At 39.5% G+C, this 19,423-nt stretch overlaps 1 protein-coding gene across 2 annotated transcripts in view; it reads right to left on the reverse strand.

Moving 5' to 3' along the window:
• Nucleotides 1-19,423, reverse strand: part of LOC131677543 (cytoplasmic polyadenylation element-binding protein 3) — a 1,053,225-nt gene that overhangs the window by 130,330 nt on the left and 903,472 nt on the right. The gene's annotated exons all lie outside the window — the stretch shown is intronic.

Below are 19,423 nucleotides of genomic sequence, written 5' to 3' on the forward strand. Positions count from 1 at the left end.
TGGTGTTTTTTGCATCTCATTTGGCTTTCCTGGCCTCGCTTCGGGCCTTTCTGAAGTCATTCGCTCGCTGCCGTCGGCACGAGTCGTCCACAGCAGTCTTCTTCCCGACCTCCCGCGTTTATGACTCGTCCCGATTTATCAGATCGTCGACGGTCTCCTCGTAGCGGGTGTAGTCTGTCCGATCGCAAAGCCACCACCTTTGACGGGTTGTTGAAGGTGTGCGTCTGGTCATGCGTAATCTGAATAGGGAAGTGGTCATTGTTACACAAATTCATGTGCGTACCCTCGACCAGATATGTCGCTGTCGGATTCCGTTTGTACACAGAGAAATGTCGAATTGCTATCGTTGAAAACAACGGCGCCGTTGTTTTCGACTAATTCGGTGATATTGTTTCCTCTCCTGCTGCATGTACATGAGCCCTAAATCGTGAAGTGTCCGCTCACAACTCCCATGATGATGAATGGGGTCTCAATTTGTTCAATGCCCGAGCAAAGGAAAATCCCATAATGCCTCCATGATCATGGTCCAAATTCACCTCCACTACGTGGTGTTTTGCTAGTGTTTGGAATGGGTTCAACCCATAAAAACAGAAGTGTCTTTGGTGTCCAGAAGATCCCATTTAAAAACCATATTTTGGTGTACTTATGGATTCTTGAGACCATTTCATGGTGTTTTGGTGGTTGTAAAATTTGGCGCGGATTATGTTCATGGTATTTTTATGGGGCTGCATGGTGTTTGAACTCATGAGAAGTTGCTCGGGTGAGCCGCTGAAGTTTGAAGCCTCCGTTCCGAGTACTGCCGGGGATGTACAGGGATATGACGGTGCACTGTACCGGGTAATGAAATCTACGGTATTCAGAGATATCGGTTGGGATGGCATATCGACCCGGATGGCCAGACCCACCGTACTGTAGATGTTATCTTCGCTAGCGGCATTCCACGACTATCGGTGTCCAAACCATGATGCTGGATTCGTCTGATCCCTCGTGTGCGTCTCCTGCAGCGCCAAACAGATGGGTTCCGTTTGAGCAATGATTCTGGATGGCCAGTGTAGTTGGTTTGATCGTCGAAGCAATGGAGTGGAGGTACCCGCAACCTCCAACGGCGTTGTTGTGATTGACTGCGGAAGATATACAAACAGTTGGTGTTGGTGACAGATGGATTATATTAGGATTTTTCTTGGACGGCGTGGTACTCTTCTTGGATGTTTTAAATAGTACCGGGTGCCAGGGTTAACCGGGAACCGGGTTAAGGTCTCGTCGAACTTGTTGCTGTTGGTGCTTGTAGTCGTCCCTGCTGAGAATTCTTCCCGATGGCCCGCCGGGTGCGGGGGGATCAGGACACTCGCTGTTGTTGAACTGATAGCTTGCTCTTCTCTTTCCAGGTGTCATTTTTGCGATTATGCGGGAGGATCGCCTGCTCTGGGGCCCAGCAGGATGATGTGCGCTGGAGACGGTCGTGATGTCCGTCGTTTGGGGTTACTGTATTGGTGGATTTTGTGCCTTCTGGTCTGATAAGTCTGTGGTGGATGTTCGAGAAACGATTCAATGAATGCTAGTTGTGGGGGTTTATCGTCGTGTAATCTGGGGTCTCGCTGATTCATGATGCTCGTACTGGCTTTGTTGGCATTTTTCTGCTTTGCCTTTATTTCAGTGTGTTGGTTTGCTCTGCTCGTTCCGTTCGTGACGTCGAATAGTTGTTGTTTGGTTATTCTGAGTTAGCGGCCAGCCTCTACTAGGTTACTTTTCAGACGTAGTATCTCGTCAACCCGGTCGCTGTTCTTTGGCGGATTCATCTTTTCCGCCTTTAGCTTAGTGATTTCCTCCTTTAGTCTGGCGATAGTACAGTCCTTCTCGTCTACTTTCGATTCCGAGCGGTTTCGAGTGTTCGGCATAGGTCTTCTGTGGTTTTGTGATTAGTGCTTTTGCTTCGGGAAATGAAATATTTTTGGAAACTTTCATTTTAAAGATGGTCTCTTCCTTCGCATATTTGAGTCACTTTTTTGATCTGGTTAGGTGCTCGCCGTTGCTGTTTATGCACTTTGGGCCGTTTGGGCATGGGTTGACTCGGTTCTGGCTGCAATTCAAGCTAGTTTCCTGGGAACGCTCTAGTACCATGCTCGAACTCCTTCGAGGGTTGCGCTCCTGGTATTGGTAGGAAAAATTCGGTTCAGGTTTTTTGCCTAAAATTCGAGCAGTAATTGCGCTGACGACGGCACACGGGACATAGCATTCGCGGAGACATGCTGGGCGAAAACCGGGGACTATACTGACCAGGTCGCTAAGGTCGAACTTCGGGAGGTGTGCCAGTGGTTGTGAACCGAGCGAAATTTTGGGTTTCTAAACGCGGAGCTTTTTGTTGAAGACAACCGACGGCTCCGTGTGATTGAACCTTACTGACAACACGAAACTGTTTCTTTTCACATGCTAGTCTTTATGCTCTGTTGCACAAAATAACAAATACAAATACCCAAAGCGGGCTGAAAGTGCTAGGTGCTTTTGGAAATGTGTTCCGAGTTTTTCCAGAAAGAGAATCAGATCGATTATAAACTCTGACACTATAATTTGGCAAATATGTTTCGAAGAACATAGTCAAATCGTTTACAAAATCATCTGAACTTATTTATCAATATCGATGGTCTGTATCAATAATTTAAAACATTTCCGAATAAAAACTAAGCGCAAAAATTCCCTTAAAATCAACCATGAAACCCAATCCTACAACACCGAACGCCATTATGCCGCAATGAAATCCAACAGAACATTACATTTTGGGTTCGACTAGCTATGTTTAATTATACTCAATTACAGTTGTATCAACACTTAAAATAACAAACTTGTGCATTTTTGATGATGTTTTGCCATGTCGGTCATATTTGCCACTGAACTCGCTTCTCTAACCATTTCAGCATAAATACGGCACGACTATTGCAACGAACATGATATGTTGGGCTAGAAATGCGGGAAATCAACCTTAGTGAACAGCGAGATTCATCAGAAACGTGCAGCTGAAAATTCGATATCAGCTCTGATTGAACTTGATGATAAGTTTTCCGGAAAATTTCCATCGCGTCGGTTCACTAGAAATTGCAAGTATTTGGTACAGACCTGCAGAAGCTAACTTTCCCTCGTCAGATTTGGCGAAATGTACTGACCTTCTACGGTCGGCAAATAACGACTGTTAATGCGAATCGCATTTCCATCCGCCAACATAAGTTGAAAGGGCGAGGGGATACGGGTGCTGCCAAAAGCCGTTTAATCCACATAAAAGCGGTCGATACCGCAGTTTCCGCTTAGAGCAGTTGTATTCCCATCATCATTAGCGATAGTCATCGATGCAGAGATTCCTCTAAAAATCCTCTTAACGGAAAATCCCGGGGGAACTGTGAGAATCGTTCGTACACAGTGAAAACAGGAAGAATTTTATTACACACACGCAATAAGCATGATAATGGATATGTCGCTAAAATTCTAAAAAAATTTTCACTGTGCACATCCGAACTCCGCACATATGATAACAGATCGTTCCAATTCTAAACTCAGATCTGCACCCACGCCAACGCACCGACAAAAGCAGCAATGACTTCAACTCGTCTGGTTTCTATCAGCCTTTCCGAATCGCTACCGTAATTTGTAATATTTTCGTTTTTATCAGCAATTTATTCATACACATTCAATTTAAATAAATTCATATTACTCCGAAACAGGCAGCGAAAGCTGCAGCCAACAGTACCGAACGTTAAACACACGCGGCAATCACTTCGAAGGGTCGCCCGATTTCACATGCCAGCACCGGTTATAAATGCAAATATTTGCTGTACTCGCGGCGGGCACAAACACCCCCACCCAGTTCGGTCTATGTGTCAGACGCATGTTCCTGCGTGATGGTTTTATGGATTAATTTGTAAATTACGACTGCTGATGGTGCACGCTTGTGCTGCTGCTGCCCCCGGTTTTGGGATTTACAGAAGGAACGAACGGAATTCATTCGCATTTGGATCCAATTATGGAATGAAATCGGGGTATTTGGCATTATGCAAATTTTGATAACTTTGCCAATCTTGAATAATCTTGTCAGTCTATGAAATCTGTCAGACTGGTACAATGTTTGGATGTGGTGGAGCTGCGAAATACATGCTTGGGGTTTCTTTTTCTCTCGTTACGCTATGTAACATTTTGCGAACATTGAACTGGGAATCGTTTATCTAATAAAAGCGTCAGTAATTTCACAAGTTTGGTCGAATGAGACGTTTTACCAAATGGAATGTTTATTCCATTTCATCTGATACGGATCGGTGTATGAAAATGTATGCGAGGTCATTTGCCACTGTGCGTTGAGATCCTTTTTCAGTAGGAAATCATTTGTTGTGTCGTCTAAACAAAGAATCTATTGATCCAACGATATTTTTGTTTGAAATAGCTTTGTTTATATGTAGCTTTACATATAAACTTACACATTGCTTCAGTTGAAGGGCCAGTTTTAAAGAAAAATTAGATTGCTTTAAACAAAACAAAAAAAATTTAATGTTTACTTAAGCTGAGTAAACCAAAACATCAGTACAGTCTGAACGAAACGGGAATAGGGTAAAAGGGTATAATACGCCTCACCGGGGCAAACTGCTCCCCTTCAATTCCCAGGAATCCTGAATTGTCTAAAAAGTAAAAATGACTGATAACAGTATCGTTTCATGAAATCAACGTACTAAGGGGCCGTTCATAAACCACGTAGACTCATAGGGGGGACGGGGGGTCTGCCAAAAGTCTACGTTTGTCTACGAGGGGGAGGGAGGGTCTTTTAAAAGGTCTACGTAGACTTATTTTTTGTTGTTCTCGTATTACTAATTATAAATTGGATTTGTAGAGAGTTGTATTCAAAGTATCGGTCTATTCAGCTAGGATTAAGTGGATTAATTTTTTTATTTTTTATTTATTGATATTGGTGGTTAAAGCAGTAGTGTAATTAAAATTCTACAACAAAGAGTTTACTCGAGTTAATCAGTTTCTCTTGCAATCATTTACACTGATTTCAAAATAATTAAACACCCGTTACATTTTACGTCTTGACCCTACGCAACTCCGTGCAAACCGGTTCTACTATATTTATCTTCGAAAATATGCGGAGTTAAACTTTGATACTTTACGATAATATTCTCAGGTGATATGGCCTTTTATTACATAAGAAAAATAAATATATTTTTTTTTTGACAGTTTGTGAAAATCGAATTCCGGCAAATGAAAAAATATCTTTTCCTCGCATTACGGGCCGTCGATTCCCGATGCAAGGACAATAAAAGTACACAGAAAACATCTAGAAACACAGTGTATATTCTAAAAATAGTGAAAAATGGTTTTTCAGAGAAAAAAAATTCAATCCGAAAAGTGAAAAAAGATACGGTAATAAGAAAAATTAGCATATTCAAATAATTGGCGTTTCACCAGCGACTAGCGACTACCAGGTGTCGCCCCAAAATTCTTTACCCGAAAAATAGGTGGCAAACCAGCCACTCCAGCTCAGCTAATTTCAGTCCGCGTCCCTTGTCACCTATGTTTTATTGGGTGTTTCATAGGCGATGCTATCTTTGGAAATGAGCCGCCTTGGATATTCAACTGTTTTTTTTAACTTTCTTATTTTATTGCGTATGAGGAGAGGTTTTGATTTTTTAATATTCGGGAACACGTATCTGCTGGTCGACAAACTTTTCTTTGGACTGAGCAAACTAATTTCTATGTTTCTTTAGGGTTTGTTTTACCAACTGATCCAAAGAGCATTCAATGTGCTTAGGGAAAACACATGGCCTTATTTGAGTAGAATGATTACTTTAATCATGTATAAGGTTTGAGAATTGACAATTCGCGAGAGGAATCGGGGACCGGTAAGCAATTACTTTCAGTTATGTCAGCACGAAGAATAAGTGTTTTGCTGTCAGGTTCATTCAGCTTTCAATTCTATCTCATGCCTCCACGCGAGTCTAAGTTTATTAATGGCATTTGGTCCTTAGACCGGCGACGACTGGGTGCTATCAGCCTTCTGCCAATAGTAGCAGAATGAGAGGGTGCGAACAGATCTAGCGGAGAAAACAATACCGTCCAAATGAATAGTTGTTGGGATATCCGCTCCAATAAGACTTTAATTTGACTAGTATCGATGATCGCGGGTCAATACGTACTGAAAATTCGCCGCGTCTGTTTTAATGAATCTAATTTCAAGTTCCGTTATTGGTGGCAAGCCCGTGCATCAGGTTAACGAGCCTCTGTATTTCCCTTTAATGTTCGATATAATCGTTCGTATACGTGTATTTCGCAAACAATCCGATATTAGAAATAGGAAATACTTTCGTTGATTTATAACATCTCGAGCTATCATAACTCTGTGTATAACGTGTTATCACTCGGTAGTTTGCAACCCAAAAAATATATTGTGGAGAAGGTATAGCGAAATTAGTGCAATAAATAGTGATCCGGCCTATTATGCAGATAAGATTAGCTTTTCTAGGCAATACTCCCACGATCGGCTGTGTGAAGTTGAAATTGCTTTTGTTTAGAAAACATAGGATACTCTCGGTAGCCGGCTACCCAGAGTTTAAAAAGAACCAAAAACTAAACAAGATCTTCTTTTTCGAGCGATCGTGTTCTCGAAAACTTACTAAACTACTACCTAATAAACTATGTACAGGTCGCATCGCTTGCATGAAGCGAATCCTAGAACACCAACTTCGCGACACCTATGGAAGAGTCTGATGAACCTTCTGTATAAGATTCCTCATTTTATTCAAACGATCACCGGGTAAAATCAGCACCGACACGATAGAAACCACGAAAAAATTCGTCACGTGATTGAATATTATTAAGAAATATAAGCAGTGCTCCTTATAGCCGACTTTCCGGAGTTCAAGTTGCTTATTTTGCTAATCGTATTAATACAACAAATGATAAATTTCCCACATTCTCGGCAGCCGGCTGCCCAGAGCAATTATTACATGATAACGCTACTGGCACACTTACTAACAACTCTCCCATTCCCGTGATACATGTGGAGATGCAGAGGATTCCTCGGTCTCTAGTAGCAACATGTATCGGACTAACATTCCTTCCTTTCCCAGAAGATCTGCATTCGGACGTGGCCGGCGTCGGTATTGATCAGCATGCAGGGATCAGAATAGATTGTACAATGTGGCTTATCATGTTATTCCCAAGCATGTTGTTCCAATGAACATTTTGCAACCTAATTTGGTTCTGGTCAATAACGGAGTAGCAACTACGGGCGATCTCTTATGCTTATGCTTATGCTTATAAGAAAAATAAATATATTTTTGGGAAGATTTAAATAGCTTCGTTCCCAATTCCCAGGCAATTTATATTTTCTTATTATCTTAGAAATATTTAAATTTGTTCACGAAAATTGAAAGTTGTGTGCATGTTTGGTTTATTATTTTAGGCTAGATGATAGTACACACCTACAGTATTATTTTGTAATTGTTTCTTATAATTTAACAATTTTGAATGCACCAATAGGGCTCAAAAAGTGTTTAGCAATTCTGCATTGTTGGTGTAGCTAGCACTTCGGCCAAAATTTGAACTAGTTATAGCAATATATCTTTTTCCATATACTTGAGTTACTAACCTTGAAAAGAAGTATTCCGCTACACAAACGTTGGAAAGCACCTTGAATTGGTACTAATTGATTTGATCAATCATAGACAAAAAACCAATGTAAAAACCTTTTTTACCTTTCTTACAAAATAAATGTATAGGATTCGCTCAAACTTTGAAAACTTTTTCCGAGGCCCGGAGGGCCGAGATTCATATACCAATCGACTCAGCTCGACAAATTGAGACAATGTCTGTATGTGTGTGTGTATGTGTGTATGTGTGTATGTATGTATGTACAAAATGTCATGTAATTATCTCAGCAATGGCTGAACCGATCTTAATGAAACTAGTTTCAAATGAAAGGCTTAACGTTGCCATTTGACACTATTATTTTTGATTTTCGATATGTTGTTTACTTTCTGAGATATGGGCAATTTTGTCAAAACACGGCAGGTTTTTTGCAAATAACTCCCTAACAATGCAATATTGTCTCACAAACCGCACATAAATCGGGGACCGATATATAGATTGTCAAAATCCGTACACGAGCGGCGGAGATATTAAACATTTTGTATTTTTATTCCTCGCTTACCAATTTTCACTAACTAAAAATGAGATTGTTTCATACAGAGTATTGCTTTACTGGTGTTTTAGGGGCAAAACTGAACCGATTTTGAATATCGGGGTATGAAAACACATCTACGTGATTCAAGGAATTCGATGTTGAGAACATTTTGTGAATTGCCTCTATAATAAATGAACTATTTCTCAAAAATCAATAAACAAGTTCACTTCAAAGACAAACAAATGTGTTGATAGTGAATCAGCGAGTTCTAGTATTTATCCCTTGGATTAGGCATTGCGTTCAATCATGAGGTAAATGTTAGATGGTATATCTATACACAGATCAAAAAGTAATTCACTTAGTAGTGAGATAAAAGATTTCTCATATAATTATACTCGTGGCGTCACCGAAAGCAACTGTATGTTTGAAGCCCAAAACTCTTGCGAAAATTTAGCTCTTTTGCAAGATTTAGGTTATACTGGTTATGGCACAAAAATTACTACTTACATTATTTATGATAATAATGTAAGGAATCAATATATCGCATAATATACCTTTAAAAATAAGGTCACTGCCTTCTCTCTCTCTCTCTCTCTCTCTCTCTGTCTCCCTTCTATCGCATCTATCTAGCTATTTCTGTATCCATTTGATAAGATCTTCTGCCAATCTGAAATATTTATTCATATCCAAGCCAATTTCATGTGTGCGATGTAATTGTGAAGGTTTGAGAAAACAGAACTATTTTTTGTCTGCTGCTAAATCAACTCACATTTAATTCAGTTGTATTCAAAGCTTCCATATTTGGCTTAACTGGGTAATATGGATGTTTGACGATGAAAATTTTCAAAAGAGACATTCCACGTGCGCTATTTAAACTATTCGTATTTCTATTGAATTTTGAATGAAACATATGCTCAAAGACTGAAAGCTGAAGCCAGCAGGATTGGACTCGCCATCAACGTTTCGAAGACAAAATACACGAGAGGAAGAGGTTCTAGAGACGACAATGTGAACCTCCCATCCCGAGTTCGGATTGACGGTGACGAAATCGAGATGGTCGACGAATTCATGTATTTGGGCTCACTGGTAACCGAAGACAATGATAACAGCAGAGAAATTCAGAGACGGATCTTGGCGAGAAATCGTGCCTACTTTGGACTCCGGAGGACGCTCCGGTCGAACAAAATTCGCCGCCGCACGAAGTTGATTATCTACAAGACGCTGATTAGATTGGTGGTCCTCTAAGGCCACGAGACCTGGACTATGCTCGTGGAGGACCTTGGAGTTTTCGAACGAAAGGTGTTGCGTACCATCTATGGTGGCGTGCTGATGGAAGAGGAACGTGGCGCAGGCGAATGAACCATGAGTTGTATCAGGTGCTGGAAGAACCATTCATCGCGCATACCGCAAAAATAGGACATTTGCGGTGGGCTGTACACGTCGTGAGAATGTCAGACGATGACCCGGTGAAGATGGTTCTTGAGGGCTACCCTACAGGAACAAGACGACGGGACGCACAACGAGCACGGTGGATCGACCAGATAGAGGACGACCTGTGGACCCTTCGAAGATTGCGAGGCTGGCGACAAGCAGCAATGGACCGAGTGGAGTGGGGACGGCTTCTGCATACAGCAAGAGACAAAATGGCTCTAGACTGAATGGTAAGGTTCTTCTTAGTTTTCACATGACATATTTGAGCATATACTTATATGCTCAAATATGTCATGTGAAAACTAAGAACAACTTTTTTGTAATTATATTATTAATAATGCACATTCGTTGTATTGGTACGAACTTTCATGAAAAATAACGGATCAAAGACCAAAATATCCACAAATTAGATCCAGAAAAAGAAGTCTTCCAAAGTACCCACTCTCGATGGGGAATGCAACTACAATGTGTCTTCTAACTTATCGTCGTCCATATCTGCATATACTGAGTAGTTTGAACCATTTCTTTTTCACAGTATTGGTTTGTATAGGACTTATTTATCCATATTTCCTGCACGAGAATTCCGAACGAAACAATATGCAAGCTATAAGGATGAATGAAAAGAGACTGCATTGCAATCAACTGAATGCATGGCTTTTATGCTATCGACATAGCCTAGACATTTCACACTATTTACTTCAATGCAACTAAAAACTTTGAAATATCTACCTGTCTCATTCACGAATCGCATTCTCCCTCTGTCGTTCTCTGTTCAAGGGGCTTGAAAGCACATGTGGCCTTGTCTCACTTTACTATATACAATTGCGCGTTAAAATACTGGACCAGTAAATTCTGTTCAGCACATAAATCTTTTTTCGGGAATATGTGACCAAAAAGTAAACTTCGAATTCCAAAGCAAATTGAACGTTCTAGCACAGAGAACAGACGTCCATCTTCAGCATTCAACTTGTGTAAAATCTCTAACGGTTTCGAAGGTAGTTTGGATATCTAAACCAGGTGCGCTACTGTCGTCAGGTTTTTTTGTGGCTGAGTGCGACAGAATTGACAGCGGTTATTCCTCTACCCAGTCAAACTAGTCCGGAACCGATTCGGACTTCCAGCATGAATTCCAGCTCAAATGCGTCAACCGATAGAGTCGGAATCGGTTGTTTTCTTTGAGCAAGATTCCATACTGAATCAATTCAGGATTTCGAACCGGTTCCAGAATGGATTTGATGGATAGTTGGGATAGGTTGGTGTGGCGGCGCTAGTGTTTTTTCAAATGTTTACACACGTTTTTTAAATATTTTTGTTCGATCATGGATGTCTGTTCTCTGTGGTTCTAGGTTCCTGATAACTAATTAAGGTCCAACAATAAAGTAGATACACCAGATAATCTTAAAATGACGCCGTCAAGTAAAGAAGCATGAAAACGAAAAGAATAAAACCAAAAAAGACGGAAGCCCTAGAAAGTCCATTGTATATTTATTAGCCTTTTCTCAGAAGATGGGATTTTCAAAAACATTTCAAAACTTTCTGATGCAATGGTTCTCAAATTCGTACAATCCGGTTTATTCATTTTCTTTATTCAAAAATGTTTTTTAACTTTAAATATATGATCATTTCATTTTAATTACTTATTCCATTCAGCATATTTTTATTAGTTTTGTTCATCTGCGTCATTTTACTTATTTTATTCGTTTCATTCTTTGGATTCGCTCTGATCAGTTTAGTTTTTTTTGTGCATTTTACTCATATTATTCATTTAACTTATTTTATTCATTGTTTTGGTAAAAGTCTACTAAGGTCTACTAGGGGGAGGGGGGTTAAAAATTCTCAAATTTCGGTCTACGTGGTTTATGAACGGTCCCTAAGTTAATTTGGTATTTTTTAAATGTTGCAAAACAACAATATACACAAAAGTTTCAAAAGAGCTACTTTGATGCACGCTCCCACTTTTTCCAATAGTATTACAACCAATTAGAAACAGTCGGATTTGATTGAACTATTTCAAGTAGCTTACTAGAATATTATAGTTACTATCCTAGTTTTTTGCTTGGCTTAAAACTATGTGTGCGTGTAGAATTATTCATGCATTCGCAACAGCTCATCACCAGCTAAAATGCCCCACTAGAGTGACAGGACAAAAATGACCCCTATCGGCCTACCCCTGAGTCGATTTCTAGTCCTACCAGGAGTACTTGTTCCGAATTTGAGGCAAATCGAACAAGTCTAGCTACCGGACCAACATGCCTGAAGTTTGTATGAGATTTTTCGACAATTTACATGGAGAAAAGCCACTTGCTCTCATTTTCGCCGCTAGGTGGCACTGTTCGCATCGTATTATCACTGTAAGTGAAAATAAGAAAGATAATTTAATTGTCTACAACTTTGTCGAAGACTGCTAGTGAATCCGGCTTTGTTAAAAGAAGTTATTAAACTTTTAGAGAAGTGATGTCTGAGTCAGTTTTTCATGCGGCCTAGCAGTGCATGGTTGTATGTCACTTCTCGATTCGCACGAACTAAACATTTTTGTGAAATAACTGTTAGATTTAGCTTAATAGTATGTTCAGAAGAATTGTAGTAAATAATAGGAGTCATGTTTCGGTTAGAAAATTTTAGTTCCACATTGTACCGCATAGATGGCACCAACACTAACTTTTCAACGGAGAGAGATAGAAATTAGGTGTCTTCCACAAAGTTGTAGAACAGGTATTTTGCAATAATTCTCCCGAACATTTCGATATTCTATCTCTCTTCTATGAAAAGTTAGTGTTGGCGCCCTCTGTGCGGTCACAGTTGGAACTAAAATTTTCCAACCAACACATAACTCGTATTATGTGGTATAATTCTTCTGAATATACCATTGAGCCAAACCTAATGATTATTCCACAAAAATGTATAATTCGTGGGAATCGAGTACTGATACACAACCATGCACTGCTAGGCCCCATGGAAAACTGACTCAGACATCACTTCGTTAAAATTTTAATAACTTCCTTTACCAAAGCCGGATTGACTAGCTGTCTTCGACAAAGTTGTAGACAATTAAATTATCTTTCTTATTTTCGCTTACAGTGATAATACGATGCGAACAGTGCCACCTAGCGGCAAAAATGCGAGTTAGTGGGTTTTCTCCATGTAAATTGTAGAAATATCTCATACAAACTTCAGGCACGTTGGTCCGGTAGCTAGACTTGTCCGATTTGCTTCAAATTTGGTGCAAGAACTCCTGGTGGGACTAGGAATCGAATCAGGGGAGGGCCGATTATGTTTTCAAAAATTCATTATTTTTCTGGGCAGTCTACGCCCCACCCATTGCTGTGGGGCATACTCTCCTATTGCTATGGGGCATCAACCATCCTCTTGTTGTGGGGCATAGTACACTTTAACCGGGGGCATTTTATCCTGGGTGAAAGAAAAAACTAGAATGTAGGCATCTTGGAAAAATGTTTAATAATACTTGTATCAGGATGCGTTTAATGAAAAATGAAACGGGTACTAATTTCTAACTAATATAACAACAAATTAGTAGTTGGTGCGGAGATCATAGTTTCGAATGATGAAATATAGCTAATTTTGCTTAAGGAGGGGCGTATTAGACCTGTTTACCCTACAAAAAATTGCGTCGTGAGAATTCGAACTACCCGCACGTCAATTGGACGAAATTCTATATACCTACATGGAGGATCAATAGAACGTTGCACTGGGGTACAAATGTAACCCACGCCTTCTTTAGAGCCGTGTGAAGACGAGAATTCGACATTTACCGACCTGGGATCCTAACCATAATTCAATTTAGATATGTTAGTAAGAGTAGGAAAAGGTGTTATAGCTAGTTTGCTTAAAGCCTTCGTGGAAGAAGGTGTCAAAGTTGACGTGGGGTACATTTGTACCCCAGTGTACGGTTGCCGTTAGCATTTCGTCAGGTTTCGTACTGTCAGTGGAAATGGTTAATGTTGGAAACCAAAAATATGTAAACAAATCAGAAGCACAACTGATCAACGTCATAGCGCTCATAGTCATAGTCGATTTATTCTGATATCACTCACACCACTAATATAAGTTTCATCTTACGAATACCAAAGTGTCATCTTAGCCCTACTTGTATAAACCACATTGAATAAGGGGCCCTTACACGCGAGATGCATTATGTAAAGATATCCACATAATTTTCTATGCATTGGTGCGATTGCCATTTCTAGAGAAAATTTATAATATAACCTAAATAACAATGAGAGATTCTCTTGTGGGTGTTTCTTTTCTGTTCATTATTCGGTCGTTTCAACATTTACTACTCTATTCCTTGTATAATATTCTAGTAAAAATCGTTGGCTTTCGATATGTACTGGAAAATTAGTGCAAAGTGTTATAGTGACGCCGAAATAATTGTAGTAAAGTAAACAAAGAGAGGCTCTCGGTGTTACTTACATCCTATTCTAAATTTTCTTCTGATTTCTTAGATAAAACAGGAAGCTCAGAAGAAGCTGAATAACAGATGACGTACTGGGCCTTATTTTTGTCGATAATCTTCTACTCGGTGTATTCGGTTCACTGAACAAACTAGAAACGTATTTTTTACCAGAAAACTCAGGTGATGTTAAAAACAGGAATCCTTTCAATTTTATGTGATGCACGTAAAATTTAACAAATTGGTAATAAAACCTATTGAATTTTTGAGTGAAGGTTATGAGTCGCGCTGATAAAAGTTACGTGAAATTCACATAATTGTCACTGGAGCTCACCGTGTGAAAATTACTAATGTTTTATAAACTTAAGATGGTGGCAACTGGATATGCGCGTTCATTATTAGCACATTTACATAAAATTCCACGCAGCCTTTCACGATTGAAAGGAGCGGCCGCGCTCCATGAAACACCACGCTTCGCCAATCTGTCATAATATCGCGAATTTGCATAACGAAGGGCTGAATGAGAACACATGTTGTTCTAAACATCAGCCCTGCGTTATGCAACGTTTTGCACAGGTTAATTATACCAGGTGCAAGTGTTGCCAAATTCACCACGTTCAATATAATTCAAAAATTCTTACTAGATTACAGAATTGATCAAATTGGTTGAATGAGTTAAACTAGTCAATCAAATTCTGTTTCAAAAATTGTCCTTGCGTTTGCACCAAAATGGGAGATTTATTACTATTGCTACATTATTTTATTTTAAGCACAAACAGCAAATATAAGTACTAGTTACACCAACTTGTTGGCAACCTTACAGCGGCATTTAGCAAGCAGTTGGTACGGCGTGTACGTTTCGGTGAATGTCTCAATACTGTTGGATGATTTAGGATTCCCTTCTACTAGATGTTTTGCAGCGTAAGAGTGATGGATATTGAAATAAATAAACCACAGAGAACAGACGTCCATCTTCAGCATTCAACTTGTGTTAAATCTCTAACGGTTTCGAAGGTAGTTGGGATATCCAAACCAGGTGCGCTACTGTCGTCATGTTTTTTTTGTGGCTGAGTTCGACAGAATTGACAGCGATTATTCCTTTACCCAGTCAAGCTAGTCCGGAACCGGTTCGCACTTCCAGCATGAATTCCAGCTCAAATGCATCAACCGATAGACTCGGAATCGGTTGTTTTCTTTGAGCAAGATTCCATACTGAATCCATTCAGGATTTCGAATCGATTCCTGAATGGATTTGACAGATAGTTGGGATAGGTTGGTGTGGCGGCGCCCGTGTTTATCGTATATTAATTCAAATGTTTACACACGTTTTTTAAATATATTTGTTCGATCATGGATGTCTGTTCTCTGTGAATAAACCTTTATAAAAAATTTCAATTTTCAGAGTGCGGGATCGGATTATTCAAAATAATAACCTTTTCGATTGATGAGTTACAGTATCATTTGCAGAAAACTGATTGGAAAACTGACGTTATTTTTGAAGCCATAAATTCCCGGCTAAAATGAAATGTAATTTAATTGATATTTTATCGTAGGCAATTATTTTCTTATTTGTATTTATTCATTTATAGAAATCGGCGTCCTCAGTGCATTAAGCAGCAACGGACTTCCCGGAAACGGAGGAGCAAACGAACCCGGTGAGTCAAGTGGCAGCGTCAACATTGTGTCGAATACACAAGTATTTGAATGAGAGCAGCGGGGCTTATTACTTACACCCGTCAATGAATCGACCGATCCAGGAATCGGGTTTACAAAAACAGTAGGCTGTGTACCCCTTGAAATAAGTCATGTTGGATCTGATTCATTATGTACCGGAAATGAGCCCTCAAGAATACTAAACGAACTTGAGCTACTAGGAGTAAGTCAGAGCACTCCATCAGTATCATCGAATGGAGATGCTGACCTAGCGACTGCTAGTGTTTCAGCAGGCAAGCTTATTTCAAATTTGCTAATACGGTGCAAAATTACATCCGGTTATATTACCACCAGGGATGCCACATTGAAATCTGTGTTTTGATCAAAAAAATTTTTTTACCATCTGTGATGACTAAAGCCAAAAAAAATCCGTGTTCAATTTTCAAAAAATCTGTGAAAAACAAAATATTTCCAAAAATCTGGGGAAATCTGTGAAATTTTAATCAAAGTGCCAACATTCTGTCATCTATGAAAAAGAATCTGTGATCAAAAATTGTGATAAAAATCTGTGACATTACAGAAAAATCTGAGAATATGGTAACCCTGATTACCACTATATCTTCCGCATTGCATTGCATTTAAAACACCAAGCAAAGTAATGCAAGCGGGTATTAGTGCAGTTGACATAATACCACAAATAACAGTGATATAATCTAGAACAAATTTTTCTGAAAAACTTGTTTAAACTGTAAACATTTGAATGAAAATACGTTGAAAATGACCATCGCACACAGGTTTGCAATTTGCATGCACGGATCACCACTGTATCAAAGTTTGCATGCAAGGTCCGTATAGTGATTGTTGGGCGATCGCAGCGCCGACTAGTGACAAATTGCTATTTTCCGATGGCATTTCGTTTTATTTCTTATACCATGTTCACACTACAGAGTTAAAACACGTTATAATAATTAGCAACAAGAAAAATGTCATCAAGATAGCGTTAAAACACGTTTTAACTCGTAGTGTGAACGTAGTATTACACATATTGAAAACTTAACTTGGATGTCAGTTCTTAGTGGTAATACCTTCATACACTGAGAACTGAAATACAAGTAAAGTTTAAAACTTGTGTAAGAAATAAAACTGTCGCTTTGAAATGACAACAGCAAGTAGCAACTTTCCACTGGCCGGCGCTGCGATCGGCCAGCAATCGCTATACGGCACTTGTTTGCAAACTTGGATACAATAGTGACTCATGCATGCAAACCTGTATGCGATGGTGATTATCAACGTATTTTCTTTTAAATATTTACACAGATTTTTCAAGAAACTTTGTTCTAGCTTATATGTCTGTTCTCTGTGCTTCATATAAAGCATCCTAGCTCACAGCAGCTGTTATCTTTTTCTATACTCCTTGCAGGTAGTTTTGATGAAGGGATTGGAACGAACGAAACTGAGCATAGACAGGAAAAACAATACAAGGAAGAACATCGTCCATATTCATCTGGTAATGTGTTTTCTGCAAGCGTTTTAGTAGCGCTCTTGAAAAATTCAGAGGAAGGGAAAGATATTTTGGGTGGATCAACATTTGGCGAACTAAGCGAGCCCAAATAATTGCATTAGCTGGTATTACCGCAACATATCATCTGGGCCCTTAGTGGCCCTTAACTTCAACTCATTCATGTATACGAAATTGAATGCGACGGTGATAAGTAACGTATTTTCATTCAAATGTTTACACAGGTTTCCGGAAAATTTCGTTCTAGCGTGCATGTCTGTTATCTGTGGTATAATTTCTTCATTTTTTTAACCAGGTCTCTCAACCTCATCCAATACTGACCAATATAACAAGACTAGTTCTTTCTACTACCAAGAGCCATTATCCTCCCATGCTTCTTCCAGAAATTTCTTTTCCACAACAATATAATGACATCTACGACCACTTGATCCCAATACGAGGCAACCGGGCGGGGATTCACTTGCGTGTCACAATGTAAAGAAAGGGTCGTCATAAAATGCGCAACGAATGGCAGTTAGTGTGTATTTATTTCACTCGTGGCAACCGAAACGTGATTGGTCAAATAAAACTTGAAAGGGGAGACTGCTGTGTTAGCGTCTAGTGGGCTACCACCAACTGGTTATACTTCCGAGCATACTATACAATTAATGGATGGGAGTCCCGAAACAAAAGAAACAGGACCCGACAATGTGTTTCCGATCGAAGAGAGGATCAACTTTGTTCTCTTGGGATACGCTGGCAACACTTTTCGCAATAAATCATGACACACAGAGTACCGAACCAAGTAAGCAGTTCCTTTTTTGTTGTTGCTTGAAGCTTGAAAGCTTTTTAAAGTATTCTTTTCTCATAAAAAAAAAGTTTATCATCCGCGAATGAAGCCACTTCCAGTGAAATGCAAATTGAGGCCATGACCCCACTTCCGCGTTGTGCTGTCCCGGAACCGCATGCGTGATACCGTTATCAGATAATATAATCTTGTTCCGTCTCGGAAAATTTTAAATAAACATGCAAAGCAGGGCAAAAAAAATGTGCCAATAAATTAATTCAATTACCAAAGGAGCAAACGAATTTCGCCCATTTACAATTATGTGACTGTCGTTTTGTGTGCAAATACTCTGCGGGGATCTGAATGCGCCACCAGCGCCATGGTACGGTGGAAATAACACCGCAGCCGGGGCAGGATTCGGTCGCGAGCTGTCAGTAAATTGACAGAGTGCGAGCAACTTGCACGCAATGTGGAATGCGAAATGATTTATTCATACAACAATACTGTCTACTAGTGGGTGAAACGGAGTGGTGCTCGCGAGCGTGGTAATAATGGTGAATCGTTCATCTCTTATAAATTGAATGAACGAATGAATGGGTGCGGAATGACACCAAATTATTATATTCATTATATAATTTATCAATTACCTAAAGTCTTGTTATCTAGAAATCTAGTTTTTTTGGTTGAGTTTTTCGATAATAAGATAATTTTACTAAATTATTGGAGGTTACAAAACAATGATTTCCGAAATCCATACACATATCAAAGTGATATAAAATATTTTTCGAAGCTCTCATTTTTCTTTTATTTTAAACACGCTAGTCGACAACCTCTTCCAGGTTTTCTGCTGATCATCATTTTAGCTGCCACCCAAATTAGCTCTGCACGATGTTAATTCTTGCTGATTTTGCATTTCAATTGGAACTAAATAAAAACCGAGCGCCAAATCCCCAGCGTTTAACACATATGAACGAACTGGGGAAACGGTAACCGGTAACCGCGAGTTATGAATCTGTTTAGTTTATTCGGAAACACCGAAAACGATTCACGGTAACAGTCGCTTCGTTTCTGTACCGCTCATTTGTTCCGGTATTTCCTGACAATATCTGGAGCAAAACTCTAATGCAATAAGCCCAACAGTCGTTTAGATTGGAAGGAAAAAGTTTGCTGGTAAAAAGAAAAAACAACTTTTAATAAAGTACAAACATATACGAAATAACTTCATTTGTTCGAAATCATAAGCTATGGAGTGGCGGGGCTTTCACGTCAGTTCCCAATCCCAGCTTTCTCCATATGGCATACACAATCTCACATGCACGAGTTGCCGTACCTCCCAATGAACATAATGATCAGTTCGCCCGTATTTCGTAGTTGTTATTTTTGATTTGTTTTCTTTATGTTTTGCCCTGCGATTCGGTAGATTGTTACTGAAAAGCAAAAGAGTGGCGGGTTGTCCTTGTTCTGAGTGGGCGGAATCCGCCTACAGTC

This window comes from Topomyia yanbarensis, chromosome 1, assembly GCF_030247195.1.
Source record: "Topomyia yanbarensis strain Yona2022 chromosome 1, ASM3024719v1, whole genome shotgun sequence".
NCBI classification, from domain to species: Eukaryota; Metazoa; Arthropoda; class Insecta; order Diptera; family Culicidae; genus Topomyia; species Topomyia yanbarensis.